This window comes from Haliotis cracherodii, unplaced genomic scaffold, assembly GCF_022045235.1.
Source record: "Haliotis cracherodii isolate W230 unplaced genomic scaffold, xgHalCrac1.p SCAF_20, whole genome shotgun sequence".
Classification (NCBI taxonomy): Eukaryota; Metazoa; Mollusca; class Gastropoda; order Lepetellida; family Haliotidae; genus Haliotis; species Haliotis cracherodii.
In genome coordinates, this window is record NW_027266276.1 from 17,927,447 (window position 1) to 17,936,424 (window position 8,978).

The window sequence follows — 8,978 nt, forward strand, 5'->3', positions numbered from 1 at the left end:
TTTGAAGGTCAAGTTTTAAATTGTTACATAAATAGTATTAAAAAATGCTACAAATACACATACAACTGTCATCATTTGTTCTGGGTATAGTTGGTAATTCCCTATAGAATATACCAAGAGACAATAAAGAAATGTGCACAACAAGATCAAAATAACTGCTTCCCCTCAAAATAAGACAAGCAGATGATATTGTAGACTCAATCTAATGACACATAAAAGGAAATAAGGGCAACTTCTTTATTATGAGGAATATAACGTTTCAGAGCATACACTTACTCATGCATCAGGTGAATTAATGCTATGTAGCAGAGAATATAATTAACTGTTGGCTTCCTTTAAGTTTCCAGCTTTGTTATCTTTGTTGTTCTTACAGGTCCATATACTAGTTTATGTTTTCTGTTTCATATTACTTGATGAAGGAGTAAGTATATGCTACTCATAATAAAGAAGTTGACATAAATAATTCTCTTTTTTATGTGTATCACTTTTAAATGCCATTCAAAGACTATATAAAGGTATCTTAACCTCATAATCTGACATATAAATCAGAATATTTAAGAATACACTATTGCTCTTAACACCCAAGGAGTGCACGCTTATGATTTTATTTGTAATTACATACTTGATTCTTTATAAGTGAAAGTCACTTTAACCACAAAACGCGTACAGTTCGGTATGACTAGACTGTCAAATGCAGCCAAAAGTAACAACAAATAAACATGATCGAGATATATACCGAGAAATATCTTTACCCATAGCATAAAAACAATATTGTGGCTATGTAGCCATGCTGCGTTCCAATAACACTTCTGCTCTTGTACACAGCAGACGTAATTGAAAATTAACATATCGGTTTTTAGTTTCCACAAAAAGGAGTATATGGTGTCACTGGACTTTCTGTCTGGTCTATTACTTGATTCTCTTGTTTCTTTAAAGACAATGTGTTACCGGTAGGGCAGGACACGTTTACCTTTTTCACTGATTTTCAGTGATCATTCATAGAACTGTCACGGGTATTTTGCTGTTACGCCCAGTGGAATCTGTATTGGCGGACATTTGGGATTGGTTATTCTCTGGTGTTGACGTTTTATAACTTTAAAAAAATTATCTGTTATCTGAATTTTAAGGGTCGTGTCTATAAGATGTTACCACATTTATAGATTGTAATAATGTGCTATGGTATAAAATAGGTTTTTAACATACTTAAATGTAAACAGGCTTTGGATTTATGTCGCTGAAAGGAACAACATTTTGTGTGTGTTTCAACCCTATACGTTAATGACATGTAAACACGTGTCAGGGGCTCAATATCCCAAAATATCAAAAGTGTGGAATAAAGTTATTGGTGTCATTCATTAGTTAAGACGAGGTACGTTTACATACATCTGCTGTCGTAACAATCGTTATATCATGAGTCTAGAAGAGTCAGAAGAGAAATGTCCACTGTTGTACGATACCCAATCGAAACACATTTAGACATTAAATACTTGATTATCTGAATATTTCATCACTTTGCTTTGATAAAAACAGCAGCAAGCAAGAGTCGAGCAAGTATTGTAGAAATGTACATATGTGAAAGGACATGTTTAAGCTCTTGCTTGGTGTTGATGTTGTATTTTAAGCATCTCAGAGCAAGATACACCAAGTACCTTAACGTTTAAACGGTTTAGAGGGTTAGCTATAGTGGTGGGTGGGGCGATGGAGTGTGCCCACCTCTATTATGAAGACAGAGATCATATTAGATGACTAAATATTAGCAGAGATAAGGATAAGATCTTATGAAACATATTTGAACTCACATTCTAACTTAACGATATACTGCTTTGGACCCAAGCTTCAATAGCGTGATTGCAATGAGCTGAGATAATCGAGACTGAGTATTCTCTGTTATATATATGTGAGTGAATCGTGAAAGGCAGTTGCACGGTGGCAATTGTGATCTAGAAGAACATTGTGAAACGTGATATTCTTATGATGATGTCTGGTTATACATTCAAAGAAGACAGCTTTCTCGACATTGCTGACACATGTTGAAATGTTGAAGTCGGTTTGGATTGAGACACCTGGAAATGTCCCGAAACTCTGCTCGAGCATTCGTCCTCCTGCTATACTTTTGAACGCACTGAATGACCTAGGCTATGTGCAGGCTTCCAACACTGACAAGGCAGCTACAATGTTCCACCAATAGAAGATGCTTCCAAGCAACACATGTTGAGAGCCATGGTTCAAACGACAATACGGCGGCTGATATATCACTCATCTCATCTGCAGTCACAGATCATATACCTGAGAGCTTGAGTAACAGTGGCAGTGGTGGCAGAGACTAAATGTATCTTACTGTATTGGAGAAAAATAATGGATTTGGTAATGAGTTACTGACAATATTGAAGCAGTTGCATATATGTGCTTCACATTGACACTTCAAAGTAAGCCAATATGATCAGCAATTATAGTACATACCATAGGCGATACTTATCTTATATATAACAATAACATGATAGATGGAGTTCTTGGTCGGAACCTTAATTTTGACATTTTAATGTCTCATATTTTCCTTAAGAGCTATTTGAGGAGGATTTCGTCAAATTCAAAAGGCGATTAGTAACGGGTGATGAAACATGGGTCTACCACTATGATCCCGAGTCAAAACGTCAATTCATGGAATGACACCATTCCACTTCTCCGGCACCAAAGAAATTCAAGTCTTGAAGATCAGTGAAGAAAGTTATGAAAACTGTATGCTGGGATGCAAAGGGTGTGATCCTTGTTGATTACTTAGAAAGCCAAAATACGATTACCGGTGCCTACTATGCTGATTTGCTTCATCGCCTGAGAGATTCTATAAAAGAGAAGCAGCGAGGTATGCTGACTGCTGGAATTCTACTACTTCAGGACTATCTCTCTTCTCACACCTCTCGACTTGCAAAGGCTGCTATGCGACAATGTTGTTTCGAAGAGCATCCTTACCCTCCACACTCGCCAGATCTCGCACCAAGTGATTTCCACCTGTTTCCTGAACTGAAAGAATACCTTCGTGGAAAGCGATTTGATGTCAACGATGACCTAAAAGCTGCCACGAATGAGTTTGTTCGGGGTGGCTTCAGAAAACTTCTTCCTGACTGGAATTGAAAAGCTTCACTATCGATATGAGAAGTGTATTGAAAAGCAGGGAGATTAGGTTGAAAAGAAAATTATAAACACTTTCACAATTGTTGGTTTTGTTTATTAAGCTTAGAACATTTTGACAAGCCCTCGTATAACCCTCCACCCGCGTCTTTGTCGTCATTCACTTGAAGCTCATTTAATGACTTTCTAACATGTTTGTTCGTTTGTTGTTTAACGCCGCACTCAGCAATATTCCAGCTATATGTCGGCGGTTCGTAAATAACCGAGTCTGGACCAGACAATCCAGTGATTGACATCTTGAGCATCGATCCACGCAATTGGGATACGATGACATGCATTTACCTTGTCAGCGAGCCTGACTACCCGATCCCGTTAGTCGCCTCTAACGACAAGCATGTGTTGCTTAAGACTACATGTACAATTAGTGGTTCAGACAAAGACTGTCTGGGGTAATTAATTAATCTACGATTGTTTTATATATCCAGGTCTGGTGTGGTTAATATACTACATGTTATGTAATATGCACGTGGTAGTAAAGCAAGGGAGGGATTATAAGTAGAGTTGCTGAAAATGGTTAGTTCCCAGTTAGCTCAAAATCCCCCTTTTGAGCTCAAGTGCAGTCAGCTGTAGCACAGGTGTTAATTGGCTGAACAATGCGGGATTATAGTGTGATCTGTTCCGTCTCCTGGCCATTGCAGACACCGGGCATAGTTTGTTTGACAAAGTTATTTTTATATAGATTTTTTTAAATGTACAAAATGTATAATGTATAAACATTAAAAGACATGACGCTCTTGACACAGGGCACTCGGGTACATACATGTATATTAAAAGTCAGGAACTCCATGGGATTCCCCCTCATCAGTTGTCATACCGGTTTCTTGTAGTTAAAGAATCTTAACTTCAGTGTAGTCTTGCTCATTCGTCAATACACTCATCTTCTGATTGCTTTTTTCCGGCTTAGTTTACGAGAAAATACACACGGTAATCTTTATTTTTGCACATAAAACAATGCCTAGCAGAACAGAAAATACAATTTAAACGGTAAATCATAATTTCAAGTGATTATTCATCACAAATGTCACATTTTTATTGATCACGTTTGTTTACCTGTTCTTTTTGCCGAATTCACTCTTTGCATGACATTAATTGTTGTGTGTATGCTGCTGCTCGAACACTGGAGGAATTCCATAAAATTTCCAAAGTTATTGAACCACAAAAGGGTAATACACACAATAATTCAAGGAAAACATGATTCAAAATAAAACTGAATGAAACAAGGCAAGACAACCTGGATAGAACTTTGCTTGAAATTACGTTCCTCAGGGAAATCAATGTCAAAACGCCTAAAATTAATTTGGAAAAAATTAATAAAAAACAACAAGACAACAAGACAGAAAATTCGAAATCAAATTCTTGATTCTCTGAAGGCAAAGTTGAAGGTTTGGACAGAAATAAAAAGAAGATGGGACTAGCATCTGATGTAAAACATTTTAACAGGCAATTAAATGCAACCAAAGGTAGTGATGAGAAAAGACCCACCATGGATTCCAGTCAAAGGTTTTGGAAACAGTTGTGATCTGTACCTGGCATCTGTAACCTCGAGGAACCATAGGCAGGGGATCACAATGATAGTGTACATCAACAAAATAAAGTCACCACTGGAGGACGTGGTTTGATTGACGTGGAGGCTCTTCTTGATAGAATTGTATTGTGCACTTTCGCATGCATTTATTTCTATGATGGTCGTCTTGTGAAGCACGTCAAGACTCAAAATGAAAACAAGACATTCCACAGTTTTCTCTGTGGAACATAATCTCTATGTCAATGTTGATTTTGTTGATGGTTCTGGAGTGTCAATGAAAAAAAAGCCTCATAATCAATCGGCCCAGACACAGTTTTTCAAAGAGAGGCTGTCTGAACGACCACTGCATCCCAGTGTGCAGTGTGTTGAGAACAAAAGCAACCCTGCAGAGTCCTTCACTTAGATGAAGTCGGCTGGTCAGAAAAGTGAGACAGAAGGCTTTCTGTTTTCTGCTAGGACCAGTCACTTCCCACTCGAAATGTCAGTGTGTGATTTTGCATCAAAATGTAAATATGAAATGTAGATTATGCAATGAATATAATGAGACTATCCAAACCTGTGATCAGTGGATGCCACGCTGTGGCACAAACACCGTATCTTAAGCCACATGATGGAGTGGCTCGATCCTTTTATTACCGTCTACGCCATGCTTGTGGTTTTGACACAGAGGTCCATCCATGGTACGACCCAGTATAAGTAGAGGGCGTCATGGAAAATGATAAATATAAAACTCTTTGGAATAGGCCGGTATACAGCCTCAGATATTGTCCTCTTTCATAAATCAAATGAAATCATTTATATCATTGAAGTTTCTGCCCTTTTTCGTAATTATGTGATTGACAAGATTCAGGAAAAACATGGAAAATATGCGGACCTCGCTTTCGAAATGTCACGCTTGCATACTTAGTCCAAAGTTGTCCGATTCCCCATTCTTCTCGGTGGCTTAGGTTTGGTACCTCCTAATCTGTTGTCTGACATTGGAGAGTTCTGGGTGGGTTGGACTTTGCAGCGCTTCCTGGGAGAAGTCCCATTTGCTGTCTGCGTTTCGTGTGGAGGGGGCAAGGGCCCTAGACCTGAGCTGATGATGGGCCGAGCAAGCCTGACTGCGCCAGGATCTTCTGAACCCTCTTTGCTGTGTTGTTTTTATTTTAATCTGTAAATAATAATAATAATGATTATACTGCGAAAGAGACTCGATCCCAAAGGCGATTTTGGGGAGTCCGCGCTGTGACGTTGACGCACACGTCTCCCTAGCGTGACCAGCGACGATTACCCCAGTTTCGACGTTGTGTACACCATTGACGTCTGTTGGCAATATGCCGATTTGTAAGGTGCGACACCAACACGTCGCCATCGAGTACTCAAGGAGCATGACAGTTTGCAGCAATTTGATTCGCCGTTTGAGCTTGATCAGTCGACCTTGCACTCTTGTCGTCCACCTGGGACGCTCTGAATAGGGTCTCCTTAACATTTTGAGTTTGCTTGTATCTGTTCAAAAGTCAGATCATCACAGACTGTGAAACAGACTTTGAAACATTGAACATTGGCCACTGCACGCTGACTTCCAGCGTGCTAAAAGCCCATAGACTTTCTGTGCGTTGCAGTTGCCGCATCGCTAGTTCATACACAAACAATGGATGAAATGAAATAAATCACAACTGTATGATAAGCAGAATCAATAACATTGACAGAAATATTTATCCACAGAGAATAATCGACCTTTCTTGAAAGTGTCAAAATCGGAAATGACTGCGTGAGGCACGTGCAAACTATAGTATGTGTGGGTTTTTTCAGGCATAAACGATCTTGCATAGGACGTTTGTCAACACTTATCTTTGTTTTAATACTTGGCATTAACATATATATTTCCTGACCCCCTTCTATGTTTGAAGAGTATATTATGTTATCCTGGGCAGTTGTGTATGTTTCTTGGGAGCCTGCAGCGACTACAACCAATTCCTACACTAAGCAACCATTGTGAGGCGGAGGATGACATGTACCACAATGATATAAACTTCAAAGTAGTACCTAACCAATGAAATTCAGAAATCAAAATTTGAACAATCCTGGTACGGTCTCGGCTGCGTGGAGACAAAAGTGTGTGGCTGTTGACGGGAGCGTGTCAATGCGATGCATGCTTTAACATTATACAGTGATCGTTAGGTAAATATTATCGACATTGTACCAGTAGTCCATATTTTTAAACCCATTTCTTGATACGACTTCGACGTTTTGGTGGATTTGCCAAGCTGGAAAAAAGATTAAAAGACGTTAAAAGATGGTACTTGTTGTTACTCTGTCTGGCGCTCGGCATTAAGGGGCTAAGACTGGTCGGTTCGGAGTCAGTATACTGTGTCTGAGTAGGGTATTCATGATAAACTGTGGCATGGTATCTCAGTGGGCGAGCTTAATAAAATCGGCATAATCCGCACGCACACACACACACACACACGCACACGCACACACACACACACACACACACACACACACACACACACACACGTACGTGCATGTATGCTATAATCACCTTAACTGGAAACCTTAGACCGACCACTGATTTTACCAATACTTCACATAAGCCCAGGCATGCAGTGGGCGGTCGGTCATTGCAGGCATACAGTGGTCATACACTGGTCACCGTATCACTTTAGAGCAAACTAGCCCGTCTCGCATCCAGAAGGTGAGTATTTCAGGATATGTTTCCATGCCGTTTTTATCATTAAAGGAATACACATAAGCAGCACCTCATATAATATGAGTGAGTGAGTGAGCTAAAATTTAACGTCGCATCGGCATTATTTCAGCGATATAGCGACGAGACCAAGTTGGTACATGCATAGTTTGTTCATGAATACAAAGTATGATAAAGGTGGGAAAGCACTGAAATTTTTTTAATCTTCATGATCAGCAATCTATCATTGTCCCCCGTGAAGATCAAGGTTATAGAATTGAATTACACCAACCCATGTTTGTTGTAAGAGGAGACTGACAGAATCGGGTGGATGAGGCTCGCTCACTTGGTTGATGCATGTCATCGTATCCCAATTACGTAGATTGATGCACGTGATATCAATCACTGGATTGTCTGGTCCAGACTCGGTTATTTATACAGGCCGCCTTCATATAGCTAGAATATTGCTGAGTGTCTTATGTATTTCTCACAAATATTTCATACAATTTCAATCTAAATGCAGACACCTTTCATATCAGTACAAAGAGTATTTGCATTGTCATAAGGTCAGAGTAAATTTAAATACGTCAAATTTGAAATTGAAGCATTTTGTGTGACGTCGTGGTGAAGATGAAAGTTAGTACAACAGTCTATTATTTCTGGCTGCCCACATATTACATTAAGGAAATTGAATGCCCCAACCATTCAATGACTCACTGCATCTTGGTGTCATGTGTGTATTCAGAGACAGTTTCACACACCTGGTGATTTGCCACGTCATGAAGATGAATTCTGAATGTCTTCACTCCAGGTCATTGGGGTTGATGCATGGGTTTGAACCACGACTTGACAGTCACAATTGAACGCCTCAGCAGACGTGTTGCTTCTGGACATTGCATGAAATGCTCTCCTGACGAACTGTATTGATACAAATGTTTCACGCTAGCGTTCTCTATATATTGACGCAAAATGCTAATATCGGCTAAGAGGAAATTCTACTTGTCCTTAATTTGTAGACTTCGCAAAAACACATTTGAAATCATTATTCGGCATCCAGCATGTCCAGTGATAATATGTTATGTTTTGGTTAAAAACAATAATTCACAATTGTGCACGAGTATCGATGGTGTGACAACAAGCAGAACATTGCCTCAGTTGCAGTTTAGTAGATATTCTTAAAAGTACAGTAATTTGTATTGATTTCACAAGATACAGATAAAACAACGCTGTTATTGGTGTATATCGTTAACAGGCGTACGTTATTTGATGTACAGATTGATATGTGTTAGGAAGGTCATGTACCCATAACACAACATGCTACATCCAGAACCTGGACAACAGACCGCTGGCCGGGTCCGCCATATTGACCTTCCAGCTCGACATTATTGGTGATTATTTCTTTGGAGGCCTTTGACCCCGTAAGTTCCGTTCACTTGAAAATTGAAATTTTGCAATTTTTAAAACTTTACGAAACGTCCATTACGAACGCCTTTTATTACAGTTTTATGTAAAATTAAAAATTATACATTAAGCTTTTGTTAATATGATAAACGTCACGCTGGATACTGAATGCTGGGCTCATGGCAACGCGATTAC